Raw genomic sequence first — 21,042 nt, 5'->3', positions numbered from 1 at the left:
TAAGCGCTCTGCAACGCTTACCCCTACCATATGGCTCTTCGCGCGCCGTACTTCTACAGCTGTTCACTGCATGCCGGGATATTTTAGGTGGCGCTTCGCTCCTGGCCGATGAAGGCATTGGCTTCTCGGAGTTTCAATACAAATCCGTGCAAAGAACGTGTACAACTGCCATCTTAAATATGAAGCAGAAATGACATCTGTTTGTTTGTGTGAAGCAGCAAAAACTGTCCAACGCTGAGCTCTGGCGTGATGAAATTTTCACAGCTTATGCCGTCTGGAATTTATAAGCGAACGCGACTATTTTCAGCTCGCCACGTCATTCCCTTCCCGAGTTGCCAAAATCGACATTACGTAGAAGTGGGTTAAGGTTGAATTTCCTTCAGTGAAAAACATCCCATTTAGTTAAATTGATTTCTTTCAGCTTTTTTCTTTCTTACAAGAATCAATCTTTCAGGGTTTTTCACTGGCATGGTTCACAGGTGGTGGTGTGTCCAGACCCACGCCTGGCCACCTTCCCCTGCTCAGTATTAATGCTTCCTCACTCCACCAAGTAATTCATTGAGGATCAACCAACACAGCCAAGGCTGCGTGTCTCTCTCTCTCTCCATGGTGAGATGTTAACTACCTCTCCTGGCATACAGGAAGTCGTGGGTTCGATCCCAACCCTGACGCCGGCTGTATATTTGGAGTTTGCGTCTCTCTCTCTCTCCCCGTGGTCACGTCGATTTCCCTCCGGATCCCCCGGTTGTCCCCACTCCACATGCAGAGAGTGAACACCGCCACGCGTCTAGAGTGAACACCGCCACGCGTCTAGAGTGAACACCGCCACGCGTCTAGAGTGAACACCGCCACGCGTCTAGAGTGAACACCGCCACGCGTCTAGAGTGAACACCGCCACGCGTCTAGAGTGAACACCGCCACGCGTCGAGAGTGAACACCGCCACGCGTCTAGAGTGAACACCACCACGTGTCTAGAGTGAACACCACCACGCGTCTAGAGTGAACACCGCCACGTGTCTAGAGTGAACACCACCACGCGTCTAGAGTGAACACCACCACGCGTCTAGAGTAAACACCACCACGCGTCTAGAGTGAACACCACCACGCGTCTAGAGTAAACACCGCCACGCGTCTAGAGTGAACACCACCACGCGTCCAGAGTGAACACCGCCACGCGTCTAGAGTGAACACCACCACGTGTCTAGAGTGAACACCACCACGCGTCTAGAGTGAACACCGCCACGTGTCTAGAGTGAACACCACCACGCGTCTAGAGTGAACACCACCACGCGTCTAGAGTAAACACCGCCACGCGTCTAGAGTGAACACCACCACGCGTCCAGAGTGAACACCGCCACGCGTCTAGAGTGAACACCGCCACGCGTCCAGAGTGAACACCGCCACGCGTCCAGAGTGAACACCGCCACGCGTCCAGAGTGAACACCGCCACGCGTCCAGAGTGAACACCGCCACGCGTCTAGAGTGAACACCGCCACGCGTCTAGAGTGAACACCGCCACGCGTCTAGAGTGAACACCGCCACGCGTCCAGAGTGAACACCGCCACGCGTCTAGAGTGAACACCGCCACGCGTCCAGAGTGAACACCGCCACGCGTCTAGAGTGAACACCGCCACGCGTCTAGAGTGAACACCGCCACGCGTCTAGAGTGAACACCGCCACGCGTCCAGAGTGAACACCGCCACGCGTCCAGAGTGAACACCGCCACGCGTCCAGAGTGAACACCGCCACGCGTCTAGAGTGAACACCGCCACGCGTCTAGAGTGAACACCGCCACGCGTCTAGAGTGAACACCGCCACGCGTCCAGAGTGAACACCGCCACGCGTCTAGAGTGAACACCGCCACGCGTCTAGAGTGAACACCGCCACGCGTCCAGAGTGAACACCGCCACGCGTCCAGAGTGAACACCGCCACGCGTCTAGAGTGAACACCGCCACGCGTCCAGAGTGAACACCGCCACGCGTCCAGAGTGAACACCGCCACGCGTCTAGAGTGAACACCGCCACGCGTCTAGAGTGAACACCGCCACGCGTCCAGAGTGAACACCGACACGCGTCCAGAGTGAACACCGCCACGCGTCTAGAGTGAACACCGCCACGCGTCCAGAGTGAACACCGCCACGCGTCTAGAGTGAACACCGCCACGCGTCCAGAGTGAACACCGCCACGCATCCAGAGTGAACACCGCCACGCGTCTAGAGTGAACACCGCCACGCGTCTAGAGTGAACACCGCCACGCGTCTAGAGTGAACACCACCACGCGTCGAGAGTGAACACCGCCACGCGTCTAGAGTGAACACCACGTGTCTAGAGTGAACACCACCACGCGTCTAGAGTGAACACCGCCACGTGTCTAGTGAACACCACCACGCGTCTAGAGTGAACACCACCACGCGTCTAGAGTAAACACCGCCACGCGTCTAGAGTGAACACCACCACGCGTCCAGAGTGAACACCGCCACGCGTCTAGAGTGAACACCGCCACGCGTCCAGAGTGAACACCGCCACGCGTCCAGAGTGAACACCGCCACGTGTCTAGAGTGAACACAGCCACGCGTCTAGAGTGAACACCACCATGCGTCTAGAGTGAACACCACCACGCGTCTAGAGTGAACACCGCCACGCGTCTAGAGTGAACACCGCCACGCGTCTAGAGTGAACACCGCCACGCGTCTAGAGTGAACACCACCACGTGTCTAGAGTGAACACCGCCACGCGTCCAGAGTGAACACAGCCATGCGTCTAGAGTGAACACAGCCACGCGTCTAGAGTGAACACCACCACGCGTCTAGAGTGAACACCACCACGCGTCTAGAGTGAACACCGCCACGCGTCTAGAGTGAACACCGCCACGCGTCTAGAGTGAACACCACCACGCGTCTAGAGTGAACACCGCCACGCGTCTAGAGTGAACACCGCCACGCGTCTAGAGTGAACACCGCCACGCGTCTAGAGTGAACACCGCCACGTGTCTAGAGTGAACACCACCACGCGTCTAGAGTGAACACCGCCACGCGTCTAGAGTGAACACCGCCACGCGTCTAGAGTGAACACCACCACGCGTCTAGAGTGAACACCGCCACGTGTCTAGAGTGAACACCGCCACGTGTCTAGAGTGAACACCGCCACGTGTCTAGAGTGAACACCGCCACGCGTCTAGAGTGAACACCGCCACGCGTCTAGAGTGAACACCGCCACGCGTCTAGAGTGAACACCGCCACGTGTCTAGAGTGAACACCGCCACGTGTCTAGAGTGAACACCGCCACGCGTCTAGAGTGAACACCGCCACGCGTCTAGAGTGAACACCGCCACGTGTCTAGAGTGAACACCGCCACGTGTCTAGAGTGAACACCACCACGCTGTTGACGAGCCTCACCTTGTTGTTATTGTTGTTGTGGGCAGGTCGCTTCTGAAAACAAGAGCGGTACAGCAGCTCAAGCGGGCGTGGCCTGGTAAAAAATGAAAAAAAACTGTGTGAATATTTAAAACAAAACAAAGTTACAAAGTAGCGAGCCAGGTGAAGGGAAATTAAAACTTAAGCAAGATACTCTTTGGTTCTTTCGGTAAAGTCACGTAGAATAAATAAATACATTATATAATAGCATACGACGTTTCAACTGCAACACAAGCAATCGTCATCAGGTACAAATGAAAGAGAAAAAAAACCTATTAAACTTAGAGTCAGCTAACATAACAGTCAACACCCTACCTGGTTGATAACGTTCTTCCAAAGATTGCTCAATTTGAGAGAGAAACACGGAGACACATAGACAGATACATAAGCAGAGAGAGATGACACAAAGACACACAGAGAGAGACACACATAGGCACACAGAGAAACAACGCCTTTGTGTTGAGGCCTTAAATAGAGAGAGGGGGGGGGTAGAGAAACTAGCACGTCAATGCAAGGCGGTAGCCATGGAGTCAACATTGGGGGGGACAATCTTCCACGGGTCTGGGGTCGCCCCCCCCAGAAAAATATCTAAATTTGAAAACTATTTTCCTGCCATTTCCTCCCTAAAATATTTTTAAAAGTTCACTAGCACATGGGATGGACTTTGTTTTATTTGATACAATAATGTCTAATAGTGTATTGTAATACCTTTCTTGTTTCATAGTATGTAATGGCAGAGATTAGGGATTCATAAAGTACAACGCAATCCTATAAACAGGAATCTATGCATTGTTATATAAAGACAAGTCCAGATTTCGTGGCCAAGGTTTAGCAAATTGTTGTCTTTATTAACAGAGCATCGCAATTTTTATTTACAAATATTTTTACAGAAACATATTGGGGGGGCATATTTGATTATTATACTTATTATAACATATTATAACATTATAATTATGACATATTATACTTATTATAACATTATAATTAATATATATTAATATAATAATTAAAACATATTATACTTATTATAACATTATAATTAATAAATATTATAACATAATATTATACTTATTATAACATGTTATAATGACGGCCTTGTGTCAATGAGAGACTTGGAGGTTTGGTGACTGCACAGAGAGAGAGAGACACTTCATGTAATGCAACACAGAGAGTCGGTCAACACACCAACTAACGTACTCTTAGGTTTTTTCGGTAAAGTCACCACGTAGGTAAAAAATTAAATTTAAATTAATAAAAGTAAAAATAGAAATAAAATAATAAAATAATAATAAATCACGCCTCACTTGATGCAGCAAATTATAGTCTACATTATAGACTGCCAGTACACTCACCCAGCTTAATAACCAGGCTACAGTCTACATTATAGACTGTCAGTGCACTCACCCAGCTTAATAACCAGGCTACAGTCTACATTATAGACTGCCAGTACGCTCACCCAGCTTAATAACCAGGCTACAGTCTACATTACAGACTGCCAGTACACTCACCCAGCTTAATAACCAGGCTAGTCTACATTATAGACTGTCAGTGCACTCACCCAGCTTAATAACCAGGCTACAGTCTACATTATAGACTGCCAGTGCACTCACCCAGCTTAATAAGCAGGCTACAGTCTACATTATAGACTGCCAGTACACTCACCCAGCTTAATAACCAGGCTACAGTCTACATTATAGACTGCCAGTACGTGCACGTGTGTGCACACGCGTGCACGTGCGTGCGCGTGCGTGCGCGTGCGTGCCCGTGCGTGCACGTGTGTGCGTGCGCGTGCGTGCGCGTGCGCGTGCACGTGTGTGCACACACGCGCACGCACGCGCACACATGAGTCAGGTGTGTGTCTTAACCTCCGCCAAACCCCTGAGACTGACTCACCGAATCCCTGGGGTTCGATCGAATCCCTGGGGTTCGATCGAACCCAGGTTAAGAACCACTGGTCTAAGGCTTACGCATCTCCCGGGTCTCCATTTGACTTTGTATTGTCTCGGAGGAAGTCCACCCACACCTCCACTTCCACAAACTGCTGGAAGTTGCCTCGCTCTGCCTCACAGTCAGAATTCTCCTCCTGCTTCACGTTGTCTCCATCGATGTGAAAGTCCGATTTTGGAATTGAATCATCTTCACATTTTACCTTCACTTCTTCGCTCTTCACCACCACTTCTTCACATTTCACCTTCACCTCTTCATATTTCACCTTGATTTCTTTAAAAGTGTCCAAGCTGGGATTTTCTTCCGGTTCTTGTTTGATGAGGGATGGGCTCATTGAGGCACTTTGACTTTCACAAGCTGATTTCAGACTCCACTCCTTGTGGATCTTCTGATGCTTGTGTGTTCTCTGGTGTCTTTGAAGATTTCGTGAATGTGTAAACGCCTTCTCACACACACTGCACTTGAAGCGTTTTTCTCCCGTGTGTGTTCTCTGGTGTATTACAAGATTAGCTGAACGTGAAAACGCCCTCCCACACACACTGCACTTGAAGGGTTTCTCTCCTGTGTGTGTTCTCTTGTGTCTTACAAGAGCAGATGAATCTGAAAATGCCTTCCCACATACACTGCACTTGAAGGGTTTCTCTCCCGTGTGTGTTCTCTTGTGTCTTACAAGAGCAGATGAATCTGAAAATGCCTTCCCACATACACTGCACTTGAAGGGTTTCTCTCCCGTGTGTGTTCTCTTGTGTGTTACAAGAGCAGATGAATATGAAAACGCCTTCCCACACACACTGCACTTGAAGGGTTTCTCTCCCGTGTGTATTCTCTTGTGTGTTACAAGATTAGCTGAACGTGAAAACGCCCTCCCACACACACTGCACTTGAAGGGTTTCTCTCCTGTGTGAGTTCTCTGGTGCTGTGTAAAATATGCAGGATAATCCGTGCTGTATGCACACCGGTCGCATTGATGCCTTTTTGCACCGAGCCGCGCCGAGTGCCTTTGCTCCATCAGACAAATTCTGCAGAAGAAGCGACAACTGCAGACAGAAAAAAGAGAATATCCACACCATCTACACGTCAGTATCGATGCACAGAGGAATGCATATACAGTCACACATGACTTACACGTCTATACTTATTCATATATTCATGATATAGTGAAAAAGTGTCCCAAATTCATCACACGGGCTGTTATGGCACACAATGAGAGGGCAAGTGGTTAGAAACGTGCCTGGAAGCCCTCGTATCTTCAAAATGAACGTTAACCCAAAACTCAGCACACAATTTCAACTGTCTGGCTTCAAAATAAATGTTTATGAAAGCTAAATTAAGCTGACATAGCAAAGGGTGTTGAAAATAATACTATTTGTGTCATGCACAAATGCATAAATTAATGTTCAATCACAACTTAAAGGTGTGAAGCCAGGCACAGATGTACTTGATTGCTGGGATGAGCAGTTCCGACTTCAGCTGCTGCACGTGTGTGCTGTGATCACTTCCTGACTCCATTCTTACAAAGAGTTCCAGAGGAAAACTAAAATAAACTACTGTTTTGATATAACCTCTGTGCTCAATAGAGTTAATAGACTTTACTGCAAATACAAACTTGACACTGTCACACACTCAGAGGTGGAGCCAGGATTTTCAGGTAGGGGGGGGGAAACCCCTCCAGCAATGAAAAATTACAGGAGTTGTTAGTGAGAAAGGAGTTGTTAGTAAGAAAGGACTTGTCCCTTGCTTTTCATTTGACGCGTGTGATCGTCATCGCGCTCGCTGAACGTGTTGATGCCTTCAGGAAAGAAAAATAGACTTTTGTATTTTGGGGGAGGGGGAAATGACCATGACGTATGTGGCATCAACCCGCATCACACCTGAGCTAAGCGCTCTGCAATGCTTACCCCCCTACCACATGGCTCTTCGCGCGCCGTACTTCTACAGCTGTTCACAGCGTGTTGGGAGATTTTAGGTGGCGCTTCGCTCCTGGCCGATTAAGCCATTGGCTTCTCGGAGTTTCAATACAAATCCGTGTGAAGAACGGGTACAACTGCCATCTTAAATATAAAGCAGAACTTACACCTGTTTGTTTGTGTGAAGCAGCAAAAACTCTCCAACGCTGAGCTCTGGCGTCATGAAATTTTCACAGCTTATGCTGTCTGGAATTTCTAAGCGAACGCCACGTCATTCCCTTCCCGAGTGGCAAAAATCGACCTGACGTAGCAGTGGGTTCAGGTTGAATTTCCTTGAGTGAAAACATCCGATTTAGGTAAATTGAAGTGCTTCGACTTCTTTCTTGCATCAATTTTTTCAGGGTTTTTCATTGAATTATGAGGGAATATTAAATTAATCCAAGACAAGAATCCAAGTCCCAGGCAAAGCCGGGTAGTGAAGCGAGTTACTAATAAACCCCATTGATCCTATCAAAATTAGGGATTTCTATCGGATCGTTGGGGGGGCACGTGCCACCCCACCCCCACTGGCTCCACCACTGTCACACACTGGCATGGTTCACAGGTGGTGGTGTGTCCAGACCCACGCCTGGCCACCTTCACCTGCTCAGTATTAATGCTTCCTCACTCCACCAAGTAATTCATTGAGGATCAACCAACACAGCCGAGGCTGCGTGTCTCTCTGTGGTGAGATGTTAACGACCTGTCCTGGCATACAGGAAGTCGTGGGTTCGATCCCGACCCTGACGCCTGCTGTATATTTGTAGTTTACGTGTCTCTCTCTCTCCCCGTTGTCGCGTGGATTTCCTTCCCGATCCCCGGGTTTCCCCTCCACATGTAGAGTGAACACCGCCACGCGTCTAGAGTGAACACCACCACGTGTCTAGAGTGAACACCGCCACGCGTCTAGAGTGAACACCGCCACGTGTCTAGAGTGAACACCGCCACGTGTCTAGAGTGAACACCGCCACGCGTCTAGAGTGAACACCGCCACGCGTCTAGAGTGAACACCGCCACGTGTCTAGAGTGAACACCGCCACGTGTCTAGAGTGAACACCACCACGCTGTTGACGAGCCTCACCTTGTTGTTATTGTTGTTGTGGGCAGGTCGCTTTTGAAAACAAGAGCGGTACAGCAGCTCAAGCGGGCGTGGCCTGGTAAAAAATGAAAAAACAACTGTGTGAATATTTAAAACAAAACAAAGTTACAAAGTAGCGAGCCAGGTGAAGGGAAATTAAAACTTAAGCAAGATACTCTTTGGTTCTTTCGGTAATGTCACGTAGAATAAATAAATACATTATATAATAGCATACGACGTTTCAACTGCAACACAAGCAATCGTCATCAGGTACAAACGAAAGAGAAAAAAAACGTAGCTAACATAAGTCAACACCCTACCTGGTTGATAATGTTCTTCCAAAGATTGCTCAATTTTAGAGAGAAACACAGAGACACATAGACAGACACATAAGCAGAGAGAGATGACACAAAGACACACAGAGAGAGACACACATAGGCACACAGAGAAACAACGCCTCTGTGTTGAGGCCTTAAATAGAGAGGGGGGGGGGGTAGAGAGAGGGGGGGGTAGAGAAATTAGCATGTCAATGCAAGGCCGTAGCCATGGAGTCAACATTGGGGGGGACCAAATCTTCCACGGGTCTGGGGTCCCCCCCCCCAGAAAAATATCTAAATTTGAAAACTATTTTCCTGCCATTTCCTCCTTAAAATATTTTTAAAAGTTCACTAGCACATGGGATGGACTTTGTTTTATTTGATACAATAATGTCTAATAGTGTATTGAAATACATTGCTCTGTTTTTTTCTTTTTTACCTTTTCTTGTTTCATAGTATGTAATGGCAGAGATTAGGGATTCATAAAGTACAACGCAATCCTATAAACAGGAATCTATGCATTGTGATATGAAGACAAGTCCAGATTTCGTGGCCAAGGTTTAGCAAATTGTTGTCTTTATTAACAGAGCATCGCAATTTTTATTTACAAATATTTTTACAGAAACATATTGGGGGGGCATATTTGATTATTGTACTTATTATAACATATTATAACATTATAATTATGACATATTATACTTTTTATAACATAATAATTCATAAATATTAATATAATTATTATAACATATTATACTTATTATAACATTATAATTATTATATATTATAACATAATATTATACTTATTATAACATGTTATAATGACGGCCTTGTGTCAATGAGAGACTTGGAGGTTTGGTGACTGCACAGAGAGAGAGAGACACTTCATGTAATGCAACACAGAGAGTCGGTCAACACACCAACTAACGTACTCTTAGGTTTTTTCGGTAAAGTCACCACGTAGGTAAAAAATGAAATTAAAATTAATAAAAGTAAAAATAGAAATAAAATAATAAAATAATAATAAATCACGCCTCACTTGATGCAGCAAATTATAGTCTACACTATAGACTGCCAGTACACTCACCCAGCTTAATAACCAGGCTACAGTCTACATTATAGACTGCCATTACACTCACCCAGCTTAATAACCAGGCTAGTCTACATTATAGACTGCCAGTACACTCACCCAGCTTAATAACCAGGCTACAGTCTACATTATAGACTGCCAGTACACTCACCCAGCTTAATAACCAGGCTACAGTCTACATTATAGACTGCCAGTACACTCATCCAGCTTAATAACCAGGCTAGTCTACATTATAGACTGCCAGTACACTCACCCAGCTTAATAACCAGGCTACAGTCTACATTATAGACTGCCAGTACACTCACCCAGCGTAATAACCAGGCTACAGTCTACATTATAGACTGCCAGTACACTCACCCAGCTTAATAACCAGGCTACAGTCTACATTATAGACTACCAGTACACTCACCCAGCTTAATAACCAGGCTACAGTCTACATTATAGACTGCCAGTACACTCACCCAGCTTAATAACCAGGCTACAGTCTACATTATAGACTGCCAGTACACTCACCCAGCTTAATAACCAGGCTACAGTCTACATTATAGACTGCCAGTACACTCACCCAGCTTAATAACCAGGCTACAGTCTACATTATAGACTGCCAGTACACTCACCCAGCTTAATAACCATGCTACAGTCTACATTATAGACTGCCAGTACACTCACCCAGCTTAATAACCAGGCTAGTCTACATTATAGACTTCCAGTACACTCACCCAGCTTAATAACCAGGCTACAGTCTACATTATAGACTGCCAGTAAACTCACCCAGCGTAATAACCAGGCTACAGTCTACATTATAGACTGCCAGTACACTCACCCAGCTTAATAACCAGGCTACAGTATACATTATAGACTGCCAGTACACTCACCCAGCTTAATAACCATGCTACAGTCTACATTATAGACTGCCAGTACACTCACCCAGCTTAATAACCAGGCTACAGTCTACATTATAGACTTCCAGTACACTCACCCAGCTTAATAACCAGGCTACAGTCTACATTATAGACTTCCAGTACACTCACCCAGCTTAATAACCAGGCTACAGTCTACATTATAGACTGCCAGTACACTCACCCAGCTTAATAACCAGGCTACAGTCTACATTATAGACTACCAGTACACTCACGCAGCTTAATAACCAGGCTACAGTCTACATTATAGACTGCCAGTGCACTCGCCCAGCTTAATAACCAGGCTACAGTCTACATTATAGACTTCCAGTACACTCACCCAGCTTAATAACCAGGCTACAGTCTACATTATAGACTGCCAGTACACTCACCCAGCTTAATAACCAGGCTACAGTCTACATTATAGACTGCCAGTACACTCACCCAGCTTAATAACCAGGCTACAGTCTACATTATAGACTGCCAGTACACTCACCCAGCTTAATAACCAGGCTACAGTCTACATTATAGACTGCCAGTACACTCACCCAGCTTAATAACCATGCTACAGTCTACATTATAGACTGCCAGTACACTCACCCAGCTTAATAACCAGGCTACAGTCTACATTATAGACTTCCAGTACACTCACCCAGCTTAATAACCAGGCTACAGTCTACATTATAGACTGCCAGTAAACTCACCCAGCGTAATAACCAGGCTACAGTCTACATTATAGACTGCCAGTACACTCACCCAGCTTAATAACCAGGCTACAGTCTACATTATAGACTGCCAGTACACTCACCCAGCTTAATAACCATGCTACAGTCTACATTATAGACTGCCAGTACACTCACCCAGCTTAATAACCAGGCTACAGTCTACATTATAGACTTCCAGTACACTCACCCAGCTTAATAACCAGGCTACAGTCTACATTATAGACTTCCAGTACACTCACTCAGCTTAATAACCAGGCTACAGTCTACATTATAGACTGCCAGTACACTCACCCAGCTTAATAACCAGGCTACAGTCTACATTATAGACTGCCAGTACACTCACCCAGCTTAATAACCAGGCTACAGTCTACATTATAGACTGCCAGTACACTCACCCAGCTTAATAACCAGGCTACAGTCTACATTATAGACTACCAGTACACTCACGCAGCTTAATAACCAGGCTACAGTCTACATTATAGACTGCCAGTGCACTCGCCCAGCTTAATAACCAGGCTACAGTCTACATTATAGACTGCCAGTACACTCACCCAGCTTAATAACCAGGCTACAGTCTACATTATAGACTGCCAGTACACTCACCCAGCTTAATAACCAGTCTACATTATAGACTGCCAGTACACTTACCCAGCTTAATAACCAGGCTACAGTCTACATTGTAGACTGCCAGTGCACTCACCCAGCTTAATAACCAGTCTACATTATAGACTGTCAGTACACTCACCCAGTTTAATAACCTGGCTACAGTCTACATTATAGACTGCCAATACACTCACCCAGCTTAATAACCAGGCTACAGTCTACATTATAGACTGCCAGTGCACTCACCCAGCTTAATAACCAGGCTACAGTCTACATTATAGACTGCCAGAACACTCACCCAGCTTAATAACCAGGCTAGTTTACATTATAGACTGTCAGTGCACTCACCCAGCTTAATAACCAGGCTACAGTCTACATTATAGACTGCCAGTACACTCACCCAGCTTAATAACCAGGCTACAGTCTACATTATAGACTGCCAGAACACTCACCCAGCTTAATAACCAGGCTACAGTCTACATTATAGACTGCCAGAACACTCACCCAGCTTAATAACCAGGCTAGTTTACATTATAGACTGTCAGTGCACTCACCCAGCTTAATAACCAGGCTACAGTCTACATTATAGACTGCTAGTGCACTCACCCAGCTTAATAACCAGGCTACAGTCTACATTATAAACTTGTGTTGCCTCCGAAACGTCGTGCTTTTATTTTATTTTTATGAATTTGTATTCATTTCTTACCTACATGGTGACTTCACCTAGAACTAACGCTTCGCCTGGCTGATCGCGTTCTTCCACAGATTGCTAAACTATCTTCTTGGTTCTTTCGATAAAGTCACTTAGAATGGAAATAATAAAAATAAAAGAAAATATAATTTTATTATTTCCATTCTACGTGATATAAAACATAATAAAATTGTATAGTTTTATTGTTTTATTTTTGTATTTCCATTCTACGTGACTTTACCGAAAGAACCAAGAAGATGAATCACTGCAGTCACGAAAGCTTTAAATCGAAATTGCTCAACTAAGCGAGAGAATTGAAGCGAACGCGACCAGGCGAGGGCAGGAGGCAAGGCCCCGCGTTGTAAAGTTTCAATATGGACATCGCTTCCATGCTCGCTGCTACTCAATTGACATCCCTACGAGAGAGAGAGCGAGGCGCTACCTCGGTAAACAACAACAACCACAACAACAACCACCACAACAACAACAACCACCACAACCGCGATGAGAATTTCTCACCTCAGATTGCAGTTCCCGCGCGGAGCGTCAACTTTCCGTTACCTCGTGACGTCACGCGGCAGCAGCAGGTGACATGACGTCACTTGTGGGGTACAAGACACTCCGTTCCCACAATGAGCGGCTCTGTAACTTACATAAATTATGTTAATGAGCCTGGCCCAATCGTGGAGGGATGGGCCGTTGGTGCCGAACCGGTCACAACGAACTCGTGACGTCTTTCACGAATACATTATGTTAATGAGCCGCCAGTCAGTGGGTGTGGCTTTGCCCAAATAAGGATAGTGCTTGAACAGATAACGGAAGTGACCCAGGCAGAGGTGACGTCACGTTCCCTTGAGACCGGTTGGGGTGAATACTTTGGTGACATGACATCACTAGCAAGGTACACCTCCCCCTGGCGTTTCACGCCGATGAGGTCATGCTGAGTGGTGACGTCACGTAGCGGGATTAGAGTTTAAGTTGATTAAGATTAATTTTCCATTGCTCCCTCCCTTGAACAGAGACCCCTTGGGTGTGTGAGCTCAGCTCAACAATGTGGACATTATTGTGTGTGTACACACACATGGGCAGTGTGTACACACGTGTACACTGTGTGTGTGTACACTGTGTGTGTGTATGTAATTATTTGGTTCTTTCGGTTAAGTCACGTCTAAAGATAAAATAATAAATTAAATTAAATAATAGAATACGACGTTTCGATTGCAACACAAGCAATCATCATCAGGTATAATGAAATAGCGACATAAAATCTAACCAGAAAACTATAGACAGACATATTAGCAGACAGATATCACCAAGATACATAGCGAGAGCAACACATGTAACAGAGAGGGGTGATTACACGATCCCATTTTCCAGCGCGTATCACCCCTACATATACGCGTGTGTACGTGTGTGTGTATACGCGTGTGTACGTGTCCGTGTCTGTGTGTGTATGTGCGTGCGTGTGTGTGTGCCTGTGTGTGTGTCCGTGCCTGTGTGTGTGTACATGCGTGCGTGCCTGTGTGTCCGTGCCTGTGTGTATGTGTGTGCATGTGTGTGTGTCCGTGCCTGTGTGTGCGCCCGTGATTACGAACACTCCCCGCTTACCCCCACTTACGAACACCACCCCCCCGCATACCCCCACTTACGAACACCACCCCCCCGCATACCCCCACTTACGAACACCACCCCCCCGCTTACCCCCACTTACGAACACCACCCCCCCGCTTACCCCCACTTACGAACACCACCCCCCCCGCTTACCCCCACTTACGAACACCACCCCCCCGCATACCCCCACTTACGAACACCACCCCCCCGCATACCCCCACTTACGAACACCACCCCCCCGCATACCCCCACTTACGAACACCACCCCCACCGCATACCCCCACTTACGAACACCACCCCCCCGCTTACCCCCACTTACGAACACCACCCCCCCGCATACCCCCACTTACGAACACCACCCCCCCGCATACCCCCACTTACGAACACCACCCCCCCGCATACCCCCACTTACGAACACCACCCCCCCGCATACCCCCACTTACGAACACCACCCCCCCCGCTTACCCCCACTTATGAACACCCCCCCCCCCCCCCCAGCATACCCCCACTTACGAACACCATGGGTGTGTTGTTGTTGGTTTCCCCATTCCCGCTGGCAATCGAGCGCTGTGGTGGTGGGGCTGCGAACGTCAGACACGATGGGCGAGGTTCGACTCCCGGCCCGGGGTGTTGGTGGTGGCTCTGACATCCACATCGGTGGCCGGACGAGATAAAGAGAGCTCGGCTTCATACTCACCCCACATGAGCTGGCAGCAGTTGTCGCTGAAGGGAGTCTCTGGGTCCCTGTGTGTGCGAGTGTCTATGGGTCTGTGTGCGAGTCTATGGATATCGACTGTATGTTAAGTCTGTGGTTCTGTATAAGTCTATGGCCAGCCCAGCCCAGGCCAACCCAGCCAGCCCAGCCCAGCCAGACCAACCCAGCCCAGCCCAGCCCGCCCGCACAGCCAAGCATAGCCAGCCCAGCCCAGCCCAGACGTCGGGCAAAAAAAAACCTCTTAAGTAGGGAGCCAACGCGACGCGTCGGGCATCGCCTCAACTCTTTTGTCTACGGTGCAGGACAAACCCTAACCCACCCACACTCAGCCAGCCACACTCACTCAGCCAGCCAGCCACCCACTCAGTCAGCCAGCCACTCACTCAGCCAGCCACACTCAGCCAGCCAGCCACTCACTCAGTCAGTCAGCCAGCCACCCACTCAGCCAGCCACCCACTCAGACAGTCACCCACCCACTCAGCCAGCCACGCACCCACTCAGCCAGTCACCCACTCAGCCATCCAGCACACTCACTCAGCCAGCCACCCACCCACTCAGCCAGCCACCCACTCAGCCAGTCACCCACTCAGCCAGCCAGACACTCACTCAGCCAGCCACCCACACTCAGCGAGCCACCCACACTCAGCCAGTCACACTCAGCTAGCCAGCCACCCACTCAGCCAACCACCCACTCACTCAGTCAGCCACCCACTCACTCAGCCAGCCACACTCACTCAGCCAGCCACACTCAGCCAGCCAGCCACCCACTCAGCCAGCCACCCACTCACTCAGTCAGCCAGCCACCCACTCAGCCAGCCACCCACTCAGACAGTCACCCACCCACTCAGCCAGCCACCCACCCACTCAGCCAGCCACCCACCCACTCAGCCACCCACCCACTCAGCCAGTCACCCACTCAGCCAGCCAGCCACTCACTCAGCCAGCCACCCACCCACTCAGCCACCCACCCACTCAGCCAGTCACCCACTCAGCCAGCCAGCCACTCACTCAGCCAGCCACCCGCCCACTCAGCCACCCACCCACTCAGCCAGTCACCCACTCAGCCAGTCACCCACTCAGCCAGCCAGCCACTCACTCAGCCAGCCACCCGCCCACTCAGCCACCCACCCACTCAGCCAGTCACCCACTCAGCCAGCCAGCCACTCACTCAGCCAGCCACCCACCCACTCAGCCACCCACCCACTCAGCCACCCACCCACTCAGCCAGTCACCCATTCAGCCAGCCAGCCACTCACTCAGCCAGCCACCCACCCACTCAGCCACCCACCCACTCAGCCAGTCACCCACTCAGCCAGCCAGCCACTCACTCAGCCAGCCACCCGCCCACTCAGCCACCCACCCACTCAGCCAGTCACCCACTCAGCCAGCCAGCCACTCACTCAGCCAGCCACCCACCCACTCAGCCACCCACCCACTCAGCCAGTCACCCACTCAGCCAGCCAGCCACTCACTCAGCCAGCCACCCGCCCACTCAGCCACCCACCCACTCAGCCAGTCACCCACTCAGCCAGCCAGCCACTCACTCAGCCAGCCACCCGCCCACTCAGCCACCCACCCACTCAACCAGTCACCCACTCAGCCAGTCACCCACTCAGCCAGCCAGCCACTCACTCAGCCAGCCACCCGCACACTCAGCCACCCACCCACTCAGCCAGTCACCCACTCAGCTAGCCAGCCACTCACTCAGCCAGCCACCCACCCACTCAGCCGCCCACCCACTCAGCCAGTCACCCACTCAGCCAGCCAGCCACTCACTCAGCCAGCCACCCACCCACTCAGCCACCCACCCATTCAGCCAGTCACCCACTCAGCCAGCCAGCCACTCACTCAGCCAGCCACCCGCCCACTCAGCCACCCACCCACTCAGCCAGTCACCCACTCAGCCAGTCACCCACTCAGCCAGCCAGCCACTCACTCAGCCAGCCACCCGCCCACTCAGCCACCCACCCACTCAGCAAGTCACCCACTCAGCCAGCCAGCCACTCACTCAGCCAGCCACCCACCCACTCAGCCACCCACCCACTCAGCCACCCACCCACTCAGCCAGTCACCCATTCAGCCAGCCAGCCACTCACTCAGCCAGCCACCCACCCACTCAGCCACCCACCCACTCAGCCAGTCACCCACTCAGCCAGCCAGCCACTCACTCAGCCAGCCACCCGCCCACTCAGCCACCCACCCACTCAGCCAGTCACCCACTCAACCAGCCAGCCACTCACTCAGCCAGCCACCCACCCACTCAGCCACCCACCCACTCAGCCAGTCACCCACTCAGCCAGCCAGCCACTCACTCAGCCAGCCACCCGCCCACTCAGCCACCCACCCACTCAGCCAGTCACCCACTCAGCCAGCCAGCCACTCACTCAGCCAGCCACCCGCCCACTCAGCCACCCACCCACTCAACCAGTCACCCACTCAGCCAGTCACCCACTCAGCCAGCCAGCCACTCACTCAGCCAGCCACCCGCACACTCAGCCACCCACCCACTCAGCCAGTCACCCACTCAGCTAGCCAGCCATTCACTCAGCCAGCCACCCACCCACTCAGCCACCCACCCACTCAGCCAGTCACCCACTCAGCCAGCCAGCCACTCACTCAGCCAGCCACCCACCCACTCAGCCACCCACCCACTCAGCCAGTCACCCACTCAGCCAGCCAGCCACTCACTCAGCCAGCCACCCGCCCACTCAGCCACCCACCCACTCAGCCAGTCACCCACTCAGCCAGCCAGCCACTCACTCAGCCAGCCAGCCACCCACTCAGCCACCCACTCAGCCAGTCACCCACTCAGCCAGCCAGCCACCCACTCAGCCACCCACCCACTCAGCCAGTCACCCACTCAGCCAGCCACCCACTCAGCCAGCCACCCACTCAGCCAGCCAGCCACTCACTCAGTCAGCCACCCACCCACTCAGCCACCCACCCACTCAGCCAGTCACCCACTCAGCCAGCCAGCCACTCACTCAGCCAGCCACCCACCCACTCAGCCACCCACCCACTCAGCCACCCACCCACTCAGCCAGCCAGCCACTCACTCAGCCAGCCACCCACCCACTCAGCCACCCACCCACTCAGCCAGTCACCCACTCAGCCAGCCACTCACTCACTCAGTCAGCCAGCCACCCACTCAGCCAGCCACCCACTCAGACAGTCACCCACCCACTCAGCCAGCCACCCACCCACTCAGCCAGCCACCCACCCACTCAGCCACCCACCCACTCAGCCAGTCACCCACTCAGCCAGCCAGCCACTCACTCAGCCAGCCACCCACCCACTCAGCCACCCACCCACTCAGCCAGTCACCCACTCAGCCAGCCAGCCACTCACTCAGCCAGCCACCCGCCCACTCAGCCACCCACCCACTCAGCCAGTCACCCACTCAGCCAGTCACCCACTCAGCCAGCCAGCCACTCACTCAGCCAGCCACCCGCCCAATCAGCCACCCACCCACTCAGCCAGTCACCCACTCAGCCAGCCAGCCACTCACTCAGCCAGCCACCCACCCACTCAGCCACCCACCCACTCAGCCACCCACCCACTCAGCCAGTCACCCATTCAGCCAGCCAGCCACTCACTCAGCCAGCCACCCACCCACTCAGCCACCCACCCACTCAGCCAGTCACCCACTCAGCCAGCCAGCCACTCACTCAGCCAGCCACCCGCCCACTCAGCCACCCACCCACTCAGCCAGTCACCCACTCAGCCAGCCAGCCACTCACTCAGCCAGCCACCCACCCACTCAGCCACCCACCCACTCAGCCAGTCACCCACTCAGCCAGCCAGCCACTCACTCAGCCAGCCACCCGCCCACTCAGCCACCCACCCACTCAGCCAGTCACCCACTCAGCCAGCCAGCCACTCACTCAGCCAGCCACCCGCCCACTCAGCCACCCACCCACTCAACCAGTCACCCACTCAGCCAGTCACCCACTCAGCCAGCCAGCCACTTACTCAGCCAGCCACCCGCACACTCAGCCACCCACCCACTCAGCCAGTCACCCACTCAGCTAGCCAGCCACTCACTCAGCCAGCCACCCACCCACTCAGCCGCCCACCCACTCAGCCAGTCACCCACTCAGCCAGCCAGCCACTCACTCAGCCAGCCACCCACCCACTCAGCCACCCACCCATTCAGCCAGTCACCCACTCAGCCAGCCAGCCACTCACTCAGCCAGCCACCCGCCCACTCAGCCACCCACCCACTCAGCCAGTCACCCACTCAGCCAGTCACCCACTCAGCCAGCCAGCCACTCACTCAGCCAGCCACCCGCCCACTCAGCCACCCACCCACTCAGCCAGTCACCCACTCAGCCAGCCAGCCACTCACTCAGCCAGCCACCCACCCACTCAGCCACCCACCCACTCAGCCACCCACCCACTCAGCCAGTCACCCATTCAGCCAGCCAGCCACTCACTCAGCCAGCCACCCACCCACTCAGCCACCCACCCACTCAGCCAGTCACCCACTCAGCCAGCCAGCCACTCACTCAGCCAGCCACCCGCCCACTCAGCCACCCACCCACTCAGCCAGTCACCCACTCAACCAGCCAGCCACTCACTCAGCCAGCCACCCACCCACTCAGCCACCCACCCACTCAGCCAGTCACCCACTCAGCCAGCCAGCCACTCACTCAGCCAGCCACCCGCCCACTCAGCCACCCACCCACTCAGCCAGTCACCCACTCAGCCAGCCAGCCACTCACTCAGCCAGCCACCCGCCCACTCAGCCACCCACCCACTCAACCAGTCACCCACTCAGCCAGTCACCCACTCAGCCAGCCAGCCACTCACTCAGCCAGCCACCCGCACACTCAGCCACCCACCCACTCAGCCAGTCACCCACTCAGCTAGCCAGCCATTCACTCAGCCAGCCACCCACCCACTCAGCCACCCACCCACTCAGCCAGTCACCCACTCAGCCAGCCAGCCACTCACTCAGCCAGCCACCCACCCACTCAGCCACCCACCCACTCAGCCAGTCACCCACTCAGCCAGCCAGCCACTCACTCAGCCAGCCACCCGCCCACTCAGCCACCCACCCACTCAGCCAGTCACCCACTCAGCCAGCCAGCCACTCACTCAGCCAGCCACCCACTCAGCCACCCACTCAGCCAGTCACCCACTCAGCCAGCCAGCCACCCACTCAGCCACCCACCCACTCAGCCAGTCACCCACTCAGCCAGCCACCCACTCAGCCAGCCACCCACTCAGCCAGCCAGCCACTCACTCAGTCAGCCACCCACCCACTCAGCCACCCACCCACTCAGCCAGTCACCCACTCAGCCAGCCAGCCACTCACTCAGCCAGCCACCCACCCACTCAGCCACCCACCCACTCAGCCACCCACCCTCTCAGCCAGCCAGCCACTCACTCAGCCAGCCACCCACCCACTCAGCCACCCACCCACTCAGCCAGTCACCCACTCAGCCAGCCACTCACTCAGCCAGCCACCCGCCCACTCAGCCACCCACCCACTCAGCCAGTCACCCACTCAGCCAGTCACCCACTCAGCCAGCCAGCCACTCACTCAGCCAACCACCCGCCCACTCAGCCACCAACCCACTCAGCCAGTCACCCACTCAGCCAGCCAGCCACTCACTCAGCCAGCCACCCACCCACTCAGCCACCCACCCACTCAGCCACCCACCCACTCAGCCAGTCACCCACTCAGCCAGCCAGCCACTCACTCAGCCAGCCACCCACCCACTCAGCCACCCACCCACTCAGCCAGTCACCCACTCAGCCAGCCAGCCACTCACTCAGCCAGCCACCCGCCCACTCAGCCACCCACCCACTCAGCCAGTCACCCACTCAGCCAGCCAGTCACTCACTCAGCCAGCCACCCACCCACTCAGCCACCCACCCACTCAGCCAGTCACCCACTCAGCCAGCCAGCCACTCACTCAGCCAGCCACCCGCCCACTCAGCCACCCACCCACTCAGCCAGTCACCCACTCAGCCAGCCAGCCACTCACTCAGCCAGCCACCC

At 52.5% G+C, this 21,042-nt stretch overlaps 1 pseudogene; it reads right to left on the bottom strand.

The window, feature by feature from the left end:
• The window catches only part of LOC144953761 (uncharacterized), a 32,007-nt pseudogene that overhangs the window by 4,783 nt on the left and 6,182 nt on the right, over positions 1–21,042 (bottom strand).

This window comes from Lampetra fluviatilis, chromosome 82 (genome assembly GCF_964198595.1).
Source record: "Lampetra fluviatilis chromosome 82, kcLamFluv1.1, whole genome shotgun sequence".
Taxonomy (NCBI): Eukaryota; Metazoa; Chordata; class Hyperoartia; order Petromyzontiformes; family Petromyzontidae; genus Lampetra; species Lampetra fluviatilis.
Note: the sequence above shows the minus strand (reverse complement) of the source record. Positions and strands in the feature narration are given on the sequence as shown.